This window comes from Pleurodeles waltl, chromosome 8, assembly GCF_031143425.1.
Source record: "Pleurodeles waltl isolate 20211129_DDA chromosome 8, aPleWal1.hap1.20221129, whole genome shotgun sequence".
Lineage (NCBI taxonomy): Eukaryota > Metazoa > Chordata > Amphibia > Caudata > Salamandridae > Pleurodeles > Pleurodeles waltl.
Window position 1 is genome coordinate 780355580 of NC_090447.1, and position 14822 is coordinate 780370401.

Genomic DNA, 14822 nt, shown 5'->3' on the forward strand with positions numbered 1-14822 from the left:
GTGCTTGACAGGAAGGGCCCAGCGGAGCGGTGCTTGACAGGAACGGCCCAGCTGATTGACAGGAAGGGCCCAGCGGAGCGGTGCTTGACAGGAACGGCCCAGCGGAGCGGTGCCTGACAGGAGACGGCGGGGCCCAGCAGAGCGGTGCTTGAGATGAAGGGCCCAGCGGAGCGGTGCTTGAGAGGAAGGGCCCAGCGGAGCGGTGCAGAGACAGCGGGGCACAGAGGAGCGGTGCTTGACAGGAAGGGCCCAGCGGAGCGGTGCTTGACAGGAACGGCCCAGCGGAGTGGTACTTGACGGGAAGGGCCCAGCGGAGCGGTGCTTGACAGGAACGGCCCAGCGGAGCGGTGCCTGACAGGAGACGGCGAGGCCCAGTGGAGCGGTGCTTGAGATGAAGGGCCCAGCGGAGCGGTGCTTGAGAGGAAAGTCCCAGCGGAGCGGTGCAGAGACAGCGGGGCACAGCGGAGCGGTGCTTGAGAGGAAGGGCCCAGCGGAGCGGTGCAGAGACGGCGGGGCCCAACGGAGCGGTGCTTGAGATGAAGGGCCCAGCGGAGCGGTGCTTGAGAGGAAGGTCCCAGCAGAGCGGTGCTTGACAGGAAGGGCCCAGCGGAGCGGTGCAGAGACGGCGGGGCCCAGCGGAGCGGTGCTTCTCACGGCGGGGCCCTGTTCAGCGGTTCTTCTCACGGCGGGGCCCAGCGGAGCGGTGCTTCTCACGGCGGGGCCCTGTTCAGCGGTTCTTCTCACGGCGGGGCCCTGTCCAGCGGTTCTTCTCACGGCGGGGCCCAGCGGAGCGGTGCCTCTCACGGCGGCGCCCTGTTCAGCGGTACTTCTCACGGCGGGGCCCAGCAGAGCGGTGCTTCTCACGGCGGGGCCCTGTTCAGCGGTTCTTCTCACGTTGGGGCCCTGTTCAGCGGTTCTTCTCACGGCGGGGCCCAGCGGAGCGGTGCCTCTCACGGCGGGCCCTGTTCAGCGGTTCTTCTCACGGCGGGGCCCAGCGGAGCAGTGCCTCTCACGGCGGTGCACTGTTCAGCGGTTCTTCTCACGGCGGGGCTCAGCGGAGCGGTGCCTCTCACAGCGGGGCCCTGTTCAGAGGTTCTTCTCACAGCGGGGCCCAGCGGAGCGGTGCTTCTCACGGCGGGGCCCTGTTCAGCGGTTCTTCTCACGCCGGGCCCTGTTCAGCAGTTCTTCTCACGGCAGGGCCCAGCGGAGCGGTGCCTCTCACGGCGGGGCCCTGTTCAGCGGTTCTTCTCATGGCGGGGCCCAGCGGAGCAGTGCTTCTCACGGCGGGGCCCTGTTCAGCGGTTCTTCTTACAGCGGGGCCCTGTTCAGCGGTTCTTCTCACGGCGGGGCCCAGCGGAGCGGTGCTTCTCACGGCGGGGCCCTGTTCAGCGGTGCTTGTCTTGTGTTCCTAGGGAACCAGATCTGGGCAATCATTCCCGCTCAGTTGCCATCCGACCTATCGCTTGCGGGGCCCTCCTGTGTTGGGCTCCTGGGCCCGTGGGTGTCCTCCGTCACACCCCAAATGGGGCTGGTGGGGCCCTCCTGGGCAGCTCGCCTGCTGCCGGACTTCTTCGCCCTGCTGCCCTTGCCCTCCTTGGACGAATCTCTGGGGCCCTTGCCTCCCTTGGAAGTATCTCTGGGGCCCTTGCCCTCCTTGGACGAATCTCTGGGGCCCTTGCCTCCCTTGGAAGTATCTCTGGGGCCCTTGCCCTCCTTGGACGAATCTCTGGGGCCCTTGCCTCCCTTGGAAGTATCTCTGGGGCCCTTGCCCTCCTTGGAATTAACTCTGGGGCCCTTGCCTCCCTTGGTGGATGGGCCAGGTGACGGTGCAAGGCTGGTGTCCTTGGGGGCAGCCGTCTCAGGCCTGTGGCGCCGGCCCTTCACTTTTTTGCTTCTTTTCCCAAGGGGTGGGCTGGCTGTCCCCTTGCTGCTGGCCGATGTTCCTGACCTAGGAGCTGGTGGACTCCAATAGCCCTGAACGATGGTCCTAGTAGGTGCGGGGCTTGTGGTGGCTGAGGTGCTGGTTGGACTCTTACGAGATGGAGGGGGTGGGTCAGTTGTTGGAAAGAGGTCAAGGTTGGAAAGGAAAATCAATTTCGAAAGACAGGGACGGGTAGTTGTTGTGGGTATGGGAGTGGAGGAAGAGGATGTGGTTGTAGGAGAGTCAAGTGTGCTGTCTTTGGGTGCAGGTGCTTGTGACGGAGGCTGTCGTGAGGTGGATGGCTGTTGGGTGGGTGGCTGCCTGCGTTTGTGTGGTTTGGAAGAGGGGGTGACAGACACACTGGGAGAGGACACAGGGGACGTGTAAATGGTAGTGGGGGGGTGACTGCACGTGTGCGGACTGTTCTGGTGGGTGTGGTGGTGATGGACGTACTGGCTGATGGTGGTGTGCATGCAGGTGTGAGTGGAGACGTCACAGGGAGGGAGGAGGGAGACGAGGAGGAGGGGGACACAGTGGAGGCAGTGGGTGTTGCTGTGTCTGCATGTGGATGTTGCTTGGGTGAATGCTTGTGTGATCTGTGGTGCTTATGTCTGGATGAGCTGCCCTTGGGTGTTGATGTGTGTGCAGGCTGGTCTGTAGGTGTGTCTGGGATAGGCAGAGGAACAGGGGAGTGGGACTGGGTGGAGGAAGTTGGAGGGGGGAGGCTACTCACAGGGACAATTGCTGCCGTCAGTGCTGAGGCCAGAGCGTTGAACTATCGCTGATGGGCAGCCTGACCCGAATGAATGCCCTCCAGGTATGCATTGCTCCGATGCACCTCCCTTTCCACCCCCTGGATGGCATTCAAAAGGGTAGACTGCCCAACAATGAGCATCCGGAGGAGGTCAATGACCTCCTCACTGACGGCAGCTGGGGTAACTGGGGCAGGACCTGAGGTGCCAGGTGCGAAGGAGATGGCCGGCTTCCTGGCCGAGCGGGAACGGGGCGAAAGCTGAGGGGCTGCTGGGAGGGCGGAGCTGGTGCGCTGGGTGGCGGCTGTACCTGTTTTTGCGGTGGGCACGGATGGTGCCGCCACCACAAAGGAGCTCCCTTCCGAGGATGTGTCGGTGTGGGTCCCCGTTGTGGAGCCCCCCTCGCTCTCCGTCTCACTGGTTAAGTCTGAGTCGGTTGCAGGGCCCTCCGGGCCCATGTGCGATGCAGCTCCCTCGTGCGCCGATGCCACTTCTCCTCCGCCTGATGATGCTAATGCACACATGAGCAGGAAAACCAAAAAATAAGGGGGGGAGAGAAGAAAGAAAGACATGTTGAGTGCATGAATTGGCGGAACCGTTGGCGGAGAGGACAGACACATAAGCCCCCTGCACTATGCCGCGCACTCGGGGTACACTACTCAATTATTGTGACTTGGCCTACAAGTCTATGGACGACAAATGCACACATAGATGAGCCCGGGCCATGGATAGCTGTACTTAGCACCCTACAGAGGTGGGGGGCGGGGGCACAGGGCCATGTCTAACGGAGGGGCCTAGCCTACAGAAACCGCACTGGCCTAGAGATACCCACAGCCCTCCTCCCCCACCCAGACGCCTCCACTGTGCGCTAATATAGCAGAATGTGCTGATACTCACCCCCTTGTGTCTGCTGTGATGTCCTCATGCGCCCATCCAAATCGGGGTAGGCCACCGCCAGGATCCGGGACATCAGGGGGGTCAATTGACGACTGGCACCCCTCCTACGTTGGGAGGCCATCCCCAGCAGAGCCTCGGCGGTCTTTCTGCTCCTGCGGCGGATGTCCTCCCACCTCTTGCGGCAGTGGGTGCCCCGTCTGTTGTGGACCCCAAGGGCCCGGACGTCCTTGGCGATGGCACGCCAAATGTCGATCTTCTGATGGGCGCTGACCTATGTGACATGGACAGGGTGGAAAAAGAAATATCATCACTTTTCTGCATGGTCGATGTGAGTGGCCCCCCCTCCCCAACCTTGCCATGTGGCACATGCTCTCATCTGTCGTGCGTTGCTATCCTCATACGCTCCCCTCCCCACCATCTTACATCCACCCCACTCAACACAGGCATAGCCCATACTACGTGCTCCCAGTGTACTTACCTGTTGGTCTGGAGGACCGTAGAGTAGCGCATACTGGGGGAGGACCCCATCAACGAGTTTATCCAATTCCTCAGATGTGAAGGCAGGGGCCCTTTCCCCAGTCGCAGCAGCCATTGTCTCTTCCAGACCGAGTTCACAGCAGCACTTGCAGTATAGGTCCTCTCCTGTGGATGATCAGGTCTCGAGTGATTAAGCAGTTAGAAAATAGCGGTCACGCCCGCGGCGGTGTGTACCGCGGCGGTGCGTACCGCGACCACAGGCGCACATCGTCATTGGCTCCTGAGACCCATAGGGTTCTATGTTAACCAATGCTGCTTTGCGCCGCGGTCTTCCACCGCCTACCGCCACGGTGTGCCACACCAGCGCATTGACCTCACAAGCCCTTGTCACACTTCACAGGTCAGGCAGCTGCCATTTCAAGGGCCAACATGGCTGAATTTCTACGGCGTCACACAGGCCTAGGCCTTGCATTGCCACTCATACAAGCCATTCAATGCATAGCGAATCGTGTACTTTGCAAGCTGTGGTTACGTACCTGTGGGTTGCTAGACTCTGTGCTCCATGTTGTCCTTCCTAGGCACCGTCCGCTGGGACTTGCAAGGAGATGGAGGAATCCTCCCATGTACAGACCGCTGGTGGACCTGTCGACAATGGAAAAACGACATGTCATACTGACATACAGACTTGACCGAGCCACTATACATGAACTGTGTGCCCAGCTGGAGCCAGACCTGATGTCCCCCATTCGCCAACCCACAGGGATTCCCCCTCTGGTTCAGGTTCTGTCAGTACTCCATTTTTTGGCAAGTGGATCATTCCAAACAACAGTGGCCATATCATCAGGGATGTCTCAGCCTATGTTTTCAAAGGTTTTGTCCAGAGTGTTGTCTGCCCTGATGAAACACATGCGGAGCTACATTGTTTTCCCTGAGGTGGGCGATTTGGCTACAGTGAAGGGTGATTTCTATGCCTTTGGACATATCCCAAACATCATTGGGGCCATTGATGGGACACATGTGGTCTTGGTTCCCCCCAGTGGCAGTGAGCAGGTGTACAGGAACAGAAAAAGTTATCATTCTATGAATGTCCAGGTGGTCTGTTTGGCTGACTAGTACATCTCCCATGTAAATGCCAAGTTCCCTGGGTCAGTGCATGACGCGTACATCATGCGAAATAGCAGCATCCCTTATGTGATGGAACAGCTACAGAGACACCGTGTGTGGCTAATAGGTGACTCTGGTTACCCCAACCTGTCGTGGCTACTTACCCCAGTGAGGAATCCCAGGACAAGGGCAGAGGAACGCTACAATGAGGCCCATGGGCGAACTAGGAGGATTATAGAAAGAACCTTCGGCCTCCTGAAGGCCAGGTTTAGTTCCCTTCCTATGACAGGGGGATCCCTAATGTACTCACCAAAGAAGGTGTGCCATATCATTGTGGCCTGCTGTATGCTTCACAACCTGGCTTTGCGACGCCAGGTGCCTTTCCTGCAGGAGGATGGTCCAGATGGTGGTGTTGTAGCAGCTGTGGAGCCTGTGGAGAGTGAAGAGGAGGAGGACGACGGGGACGACACAGACAACAGGGACACAGTGATACAACAGTATTTTCAGTAGCACACAGGTACGAATCAACCACACCATTTTACATTTACTTAAAGTCTCCTGCCTCTCTACTGTCTGAGTTCCCCCCCAGTTCCTGTTAACTGAGTTGTGACTTTCCCTTCCGTTTTCAGAGCTGTGGGCCCCACTGCGTGACCTCTGCTTTGTTTGCCCATGTACTACAGCTGTGTGACAGTGATATGTTGTCATCACAATGTAACTGAACATTTTGGCACCGTTATGTCTAATACATTTGTTCAAATTACAAGCAGACTCAAGATTTTTTTAGTGCAAAAAGTGATTTAATTCAAGTGCTAAATTTATGGAACATGATTGTAAAACGTGTATGGGTGATGGTGGAGTAATGTGCATGGCAGAGTCCAGTTCTCAGTCGCACAGGTGCATTGTCCATATGCCTGTGGAAGGATGGAGCAGGGGCAGTTCAAGGTTGGACAGGGTGACAATGTGGGACAGTGGGATGACATCAGGGGGTATTGTTTGCTGGCGGGGGTCTTGCAATCCTACTCTGTCTTCTTGTGAGATCTCAGGTTCCGCTTGCGGGGTGGTTCTTCTTCTGCAGGAGATGGGGTTCTGGTGGCCCGTCGTTGTGTGGAGGCCTCCTGTCCAATAGCGCCGGCGGAGGTGGTAGGCTGTTCCTGGTCCAGGCTAGTGACAGGGGCCCTTTGTGGTGCCACATGGTCCCGCAATGTGGTGACTATCTGGGTTAGGGCCACGACGATGGGCCCCATTGCGGAACTAATGTTCCTCAGTTCCTCTCTGAACCCCATGTACTGTTGCTCCTGCATGACCTGGATCTCCTGGAACCTGGCCAGTACCGTAGCCATCGTCTCCTGGGAGCGGTGGTATGCTCCCATGATGGAGGAGAGGGCCTCTTGGAGAGTCGGTTCCCTGGGCCTGTCCCCCCCCTGTCGCACAGCAGCCCTCCCAGTTCCCCTGTTTCCCTGGGCCTCTGTCCCCTGGACGGTGTGCCCACTACCACTGCCCCCAGGTCCCTGTTGTTGTTGGGGTGGTGGGTCAACCTGGGTGCCCTGTAGTGGTGGACACGCCGCTGATTGACCTGTCCTGGAGACAGAGGCATGGGCCCGCTGGGTGGGAGCTGTGCTGGTGTTCCCAGAGGGGGTTAGGTCTGGTGTAGCCTGTGGCTGTCTGTGGGGAACCGACTGTCCCGAGGTCCCCGATGGGCCGGGCTGGTCATCAGGGTCCAGGGAGACAGAGCTGCTGTCGTCACTGGGGGCCTCTTCTGGGGGTGGGATGGACATCTCTGGACCCTTCGTGGTGGTGTGGTGGCGTTCGGGTCCTGCAGGGGTATAAGAGTATGGTTATTGCTTCTGTGTGTGGCATTTCGTGTAATGGGTGGGTGGCCGTGTCCCCCAGTGCTGGCATTCCCTTGTGGGGGCTTTTGTGACGGTGGCTTGTGGGGGTGATGGGTGTGCAGTGGGCATGCTTTAGGGATGGGTGTCCATGCTTTGGGGAGGCATGCAGGGCTGGGTTTTGGGATGGGTGGGTTGTGATGGTGAGCCATTAGCAAGGAGTTGGTGTGATAGGGGTGGGGGTGAGGGTGGGGGTATGATTTGGCATGCAGGTGGGGTGGGGGGAATGAAGTAGTGAAGATTTGCCTTACCAGAGTCCATTCCTCCGCCTACTCCTGCGAGGCCCTCAGGATGCAGGATGTGCAAGATTTCCTCCTCCCCCTACGACACAGGGGAGGGGGGAGGAGAAAAGATTACGGGCACACACATACACAACACCTACCCCCCCCCCCAAATCCCCACACACCAATGCAGAGCACAAGTCAGATTTACACCACCCAAACCCGCCGGAATAATTCAAAGACAAAATAAAATGATCATTAAAATAGAAGTATATTAAAGCATATTTTAACTTAAGTGAAATATTAGATTATTTAAACAAATATATCACAACATGAAGAATATGAACATAGTCCAAAAGTCCGGCACATATTGGCTACATTCCATTGTTCGTGGGCCAATGTGCATAAACACATGGGCAAAGCCCACACACGAAACCCGATTCCATTGGAGAGAACACTGCTGGGGCATCAGATAATAAAACCACAGGCACCTCAGGGGGAAGGGAAGGGGTGCCACCTCAGCCACATGAGTCCACGACGCCAGATCCACGAGGGGCCTCCATGCCCACTGTACCATCCTGGGGAGTGCAAAGCCACAGTCTCACAAGTCTCTACAGTGGGTGGATTGCCCACTGTACCATCCTGGGGAGTGCAAAGCCACAGTCTATCTGGTGGATTACAGACTCCACTGTTTATGGAGGAGGCATGGTGCCCAGAGTGCTTCGTGAAGCCCTGCCCGACACAGATCCGGCTCTGCCAATGGGCCAGCGGTGCTTGAGATGAAGGCCCCAGCGGAGCGGTGCTTGAGAGGAAGGGCCCAGCGGAGCGGTGCTTGAGAGGAAGGGCCCAGCGGAGCGGTGCTTGAGAGGAAGGGCCCAGCGGAGCGGTGCTTGACAGGAAGGGCCCAGCGGAGCGGTGCAGAGACGGCGGGGCCCAGCGGAGCGGTGCTTGACAAGAAGGGCCCAGCAGAACGGTGCTTGACAGGAAGGGCCCAGCGGAGCGGTGCTTGAGAGGAAGGGCCCAGCGGAGCGGTGCCTGACAGGAGACGGCGGGGCCCAGCGGAGCGGTGCTTGAGATGAAGGGCCCAGCGGAGCGGTGCTTGAGAGGAAGGGCCCAGCGGAGCAGTGCAGAGACGGCGGGGCACAGCGGAGCGGTGCTTGACAGGAAGGGCCCAGTGGAGCGGTGCTTGACAGGAACGGCCCAGCGGAGCGGTGCCTGACAGGAGACGGCAGGGCCCAGCGGAGCGGTGCTTGAGATGAAGGGCCCAACGGAGCGGTGCTTGAGAGGAAGGGCCCAGCGGAGCGGTGCAGAGACGGCGGGGCACAGCGGAGCGGTGCTTGACAGGAAGGGCCCAGCGGAGCGGTGCTTGACAGGAACGGCCCAGCTGATTGACAGGAAGGGCCCAGCGGAGCGGTGCTTGACAGGAACGGCCCAGCGGAGCGGTGCCTGGCAGGAGACGGCGGGGCCCAGCAGAGCGGTGCTTGAGATGAAGGGCCCAGCGGAGCGGTGCTTGAGAGGAAGGGCCCAGCGGAGCGGTGAAGAGACGGCGGGGCACAGCGGAGCGGTGCTTGACAGGAAGGGCCCAGCGGAGCGGTGCTTGACAGGAACAGCCCAGCGGAGCGGTGCTTGACGGGAAGGGCCCAGCGGAGCGGTGCTTCACAGGAACGACCCAGCGGAGCGGTGCCTGACAGGAGACGGCGAGGCCCAGTGGAGCGGTGCTTGAGATGAAGGGCCCAGCGGAGCGGTGCTTGAGAGGAAAGGCCCAGCGGAGCGGTGCAGAGACAGCGGGGCACAACGGAGCGGTGCTTGAGAGGAAGGGCCCAGCGGAGCGGTGCAGAGACGGCAGGGCCCAGCGGAGCGGTGCTTGAGATGAAGGGCCCAGAGGAGAGGTGCTTGAGAGGAAGGGCCCAGCGGAGCCACGCTTGACAGGAAGGGCCCAGCGGAGCGGTGCAGAGACGGCGGGGCCCAGCGGAGCGGTGCTTCTCACGGCGGAGCCCTGTTCAGCGGTTCTTCTCACGGCGGGGCCCAGCGGAGCGGTGCTTCTCACGGCGGGGCCCTGTTCAGCGGTTCTTCTCACGGCGGGGCCCAGCGGAGCGGTGCCTCTCACGGCGGCGCCCTGTTCAGCGGTTCTTCTCACAGCGGGGCCCAGCAGAGGGGTGCTTCTCACGGGGGGCCCTGTTCAGTGGTTCTTCTCACGTTGGGGCCCTGTTCAGCGGTTCTTCTCACGGCGGGGCCCAGCGGAGCGGTGCCTCTCATGGCGGGCCCTGTTCAGTGGTTCTTCTCACGGCGGGGCCCAGCGGAGCAGTGCCTCTCACGGCGGGGCCCTGTTCAGCGGTTCTTCTCACGGCGGGGCCCAGCGGAGCGGTGCCTCTCACGGCTGGGCCCTGTTCAGCGGTTCTTCTCACGGCGGGGCCCAGCGGAGCGGTGCTTCTCACGGCGGGGCCCTGTTCAGCGGTTTTTCTCACGCCGGGCCCTGTTCAGCAGTTCTTCTCACGGCGGGGCCCAGCGGAGCAGTGCCTCTCACGGCGGGGCCCTGTTCAGCGGTTCTTCTCACGGCGGGGCCCAGCGGAGCGGTGCTTCTCACGGCGGGGCCCTGTTCAGCGGTGCTTGTCTTGTGTTCCTAGGGAACCAGATCTGGGCAATCATTCCCGCTCAGTCGCCATCCGACCTATCGCTTGCGGGGCCCTCCTGTGTTGGGCTCCTGGGCCCGTGGGTGTCCTCCGTCACACCCCAAATGGAGCTGGTGGGGCCCTCCTGGGCAGCTCGCCTGCTGCCGGACTTCTTCGCCCTGCTGCCCTTGCCCTCCTTGGACGAATCTCTGGGGCCCTTGCCTCCCTTGGAAGTATCTCTGGGGCCCTTGCCCTCCTTGGACGAATCTCTGGGGCCCTTGCCTCCCTTGGAAGTATCTCTGGGGCCCTTGCCCTCCTTGGACGAATCTCTGGGGCCCTTGCCTCCCTTGGAAGTATCTCTGGGGCCCTTGCCCTCCTTGGAATTAACTCTGGGGCCCTTGCCTCCCTTGGTGGATGGGCCAGGTGACGGTGCAAGGCTGGTGTCCTTGGGGGCAGCCGTCTCAGGCCTGTGGCGCCGGCCCTTCACTTTTTTGCTTCTTTTCCCAGGGGGTGGGCTGGCTGTCCCCTTGCTGCTGGCCGATGTTCCTGACCTAGGAGCTGGTGGACTCCAATAGCCCTGAACGATGGTCCTAGTAGGTGCAGGGCTTGTGGTGGCTGAGGTGCTGGTTGGACTCTTACGAGATGGAGGGGGTGGGTCAGTTGTTGGAAAGAGGTCAAGGTTGGAAAGGAAAATCAATTTCGAAAGACAGGGACGGGTAGTTGTAGTGGGTATGGGAGTGGAGGAAGAGGATGTGGTTGTAGGAGAGTCAAGTGTGCTGTCTTTGGGTGCAGGTGCTTGTGACGGAGGCTGTCGTGAGGTGGATGGCTGTTGGGTGGGTGGCTGCCTGCGTTTGTGTGGTTTGGAAGAGGGGGTGACAGACACACTGGGAGAGGACACAGGGGACGTGTAAATGGTAGTGGGGGTGGTGACTGCACGTGTGCGGACTGTTCTGGTGGGTGTGGTGGTGATGGACGTACTGGCTGATGGTGGTGTGCATGCAGGTGTGAGTGGAGATGTCACAGGGAGGGAGGAGGGAGACGAGGAGGAGGGGGACACAGTGGAGGCAGTGGGTGTTGCTGTGTCTGCATGTGGATGTTGCTTGGGTGAATGCTTGTGTGATCTGCGGTGCTTATGTCTGGATGAGCTGCCCTTGGGTGTTGATGTGTGTGCAGGCTGGTCTGTAGGTGTGTCTGGGATAGGCAGAGGTACAGGGGAGTGGGCCTGGGTGGAGGAAGTTGGAGGGGGGAGGCTACACACAGGGACAATTGCTGCCGTCAGTGCTGAGGCCAGAGCGTTGAACTATCGCTGATGGGCAGCCTGACCCGAATGAATGCCCTCCAGGTATGCATTGCTCCGATGCACCTCCCTTTCCACCCCCTGGATGGCATTCAAAAGGGTAGACTGCCCAACAATGAGCGTCCGGAGGAGGTCAATGACCTCCTCACTGAGGGCAGCAGGGGTAACTGGGGCAGGACCTGAGGTGCCAGGGGCGAAGGAGATGGCCGGCTTCCTGGCCGAGCGAGCACGGGCCGAAAGCTGAGGGGCTGCTGGGAGGGCGGAGCTGGTGCGCTGGGTGGCGGCTGTACCTGTTTTTGCGGTGGGCACGGATGGTGCCGCCACCACAAGGGAGCTCCCTTCCGAGGACGTGTCGGTGTGGGTCCCCGTTGTGGAGCCCCTCTCACTCTCCGTCTCACTGGTTAAGTCCGAGTCGGTTGCAGGGCCCTCCGGGCACATGTGAGATGCAGCTCCCTCGTGCACCGATGCCACTTCTCCTCCGCCTGATGATGCTAATGCACACATGAGCAGGAAAACTAAAAAATAAGGGGGGGAGAGAAGAAAGAAAGACATGTTGAGTGCATGAATTGGCGGAACCGTTGGCGGAGAGGACAGACACAGAAGCCCCCTGCACTATGCCGCGCACTCGGGGTACACTACTCAATTATTGTGACTTGGCCTACAAGTCTATGGACGACAAATGCACACATAGATGAGCCCGGGCCATGGATAGCTGTACTTAGCACCCTACAGAGGTGGGGGGCGGGGGCACAGGGCCATGTCTAACGGAGGGGCCTAGCCTACAGAAACCGCCCTGGCCTAGAGATACCCACAGCCCTCCTCCCCCACCCAGACGCCTCCACTGTGCGCTAATATAGCAGAATGTGCTGATACTCACCCCCTTGTGTCTGCTGTGATGTCCTCACTCGCCCATCCAAATCGGGGTAGGCCACCGACAGGATCCGGGACATCAGGGGGGTCAATTGACGACTGGCACCCCTCCTAAGTTGGGAGGCCATCCCCAGCAGAGCCTCAGCGGTCTTTCTGCTCCCGCGGCGGATGTCCTCCCACCTCTTGCGGCAGTGGGTGCCCCGTCTGTTGTGGACCCCAAGGGCCCGGACGTCCTTGGCGATGGCACGCCAAATGTCGATCTTCTGATGGGCGCTGACCTATGTGACATGGACAGGGTGGAAAAAGAAATATCATCACTTTTCTGCATGGTCGATGTGAGTGGCCCCCCCTCCCCAACCTTGCCATGTGGCACATGCTCTCATCTGTTGTGCGTTGCTATCCTCATACGCTCCCCTCCCCACCATCTTACATCCACCCCACTCAACACAGGCATAGCCCATACTACGTGCTCCCAGTGTACTTACCTGTTGGTCTGGAGGACCGTAGAGTAGCGCATACTGGGGGAGGACCCCATCAACGAGTTTATCCAATTCCTCAGATGTGAAGGCAGGGGCCCTTTCCCCAGTCGCAGCAGCCATTGTCTCTTCCAGACCGAGTTCACAGCAGCACTTGCAGTATAGGTCCTCTCCTGTGGATGATCAGGTCTCGAGTGATTAAGCAGTTAGAAAATAGCAGTCACGCCCGCGGCGGTGCGTACCGCGCCGGTGCGTACCGCGACCACAGGCGCACATCGTCATTGGCTCCTGAGACCCATAGGGTTCTATGTTAACCAATGCTGCTTTGCGCCGCGGTCTTCCACCGCCTACCGCCACGGTGTGCCACACCAGCGCATTGACCTCACATCCCATTGTCACACTTCACAGGTCAGGCAGCTGCCATTTCAAGGGCCCACATGGCTGAATTTCTACGGCGTCACACAGGCCTAGGCCTTGCATTGCCACTCATACAAGCCATTCAATGCATAGCGAATCGTGTACTGTGCAAGCTGTGGTTACGTACCTGTGGGTTGCTAGACTCTGTGCTCCATGTTGTCCTTCCTAGGCACCGTCCGCTGGGACTTGCAAGGAGATGGAGGAATCCTCCCGTGTACAGACCGCTGGTGGACCTGTCGACAATGGAAAAACGACATGTCATACTGACATACAGACTTGACCAAGCCACTATACATGAACTGTGTGCCCAGCTGGAGCCAGACCTGATGTCCCCCATTCGCCAACCCACAGGGATTCCCCCTCTGGTTCAGGTTCTGTCAGTACTCCATTTTTTGGTAAGTGGATCATTCCAAACAACAGTGGCCATATCATCAGGGATGTCTCAGCCTATGTTTTCAAAGGTTTTGTCCAGAGTGTTGTCTGCCCTGATGAAACACATGCGGAGCTACATTGTTTTCCCTGAGGTGGACGATTTGGCTACAGTGAAGGGTGATTTCTATGCCTTTGGACATATCCCAAACATCATTGGGGCCATTGATGGGACACATGTGGTCTTGGTTCCCCCCAGTGGCAGTGAGCAGGTGTACAGGAACAGAAAAAGTTATCATTCTATGAATGTCCAGGTGGTCTGTTTGGCTGACTAGTACATCTCCCATGTAAATGCCAAGTTCCCTGGGTCAGTGCATGACGCGTACATCATGCGAAATAGCAGCATCCCTTATGTGATGGAACAGCTACAGAGACACCGTGTGTGGCTAATAGGTGACTCTGGTTACCCCAACCTGTCGTGGCTACTTACCCCAGTGAGGAATCCCAGGACAAGGGCAGAGGAACGCTACAATGAGGCCCATGGGCAAACTAGGAGGATTATAGAAAGAACCTTCGGCCTCCTGAAGGCCAGGTTTAGTTCCCTTCCTATGACAGGGGGATCCCTAATGTACTCACCAAAGAAGGTGTGCCATATCATTGTGGCCTGCTGTATGCTTCACAACCTGGCTTTGCGACGCCAGGTGCCTTTCCTGCAGGAGGATGGTCCAGATGGTGGTGTTGTAGCAGCTGTGGAGCCTGTGGAGAGTGAAGAGGAGGAGGACGACGGGGACGACACAGACAACAGGGACACAGTGATACAACAGTATTTTCAGTAGCACACAGGTACGAATCAACCACACCATTTTACATTTACTTAAAGTCTCCTGCCTCTCTACTGTCTGAGTTCCCCCCCAGTTCCTGTTAACTGAGTTGTGACTTTCCCTTCCGTTTTCAGAGCTGTGGGCCCCACTGCGTGACCTCTGCTTTGTTTGCCCATGTATTACAGCTGTGTGACAGTGATATGTTGTCATCACAATGTAACTGAACATTTTGGCACCGTTATGTCTAATACATTTGTATAAATTACAAGCAGACTCAAGATTTATTTAGTGCAAAAAGTGATTTAATTCAAGTGCTAAATTTATGGAACATGATTGTAAAACGGGGATGGGTGATGGTGGAGTAATGTCCATGGCAGAGTCCAGTTCTCAGTCACACAGGTGCATTGTCCATATGCCTGTGGAAGGATGGAGCAGGGGCAGTTCAAGGTTGGACAGGGTGACAATGTGGGACAGTGGGTATCGTTTGCTGGCGGGGACTTGCAATCCTACTCTGTCTTCTTGTGAGATCTCAGGTTCGGCTTGCGGGGTGGTTCTTCTTCTGCAGGAGGTGGGGTTCTGGTGGCCCGTCGTTGTGTGGGGGCCTCCTGTCCACTAGCGCCGGCGGAGGTGGAAGGCTGTTCCTGGTCCAGGCTAGTGACAGGGGCCCTTTGTGGTGCCACATGGTCCCGCAATGTGGTGACTATC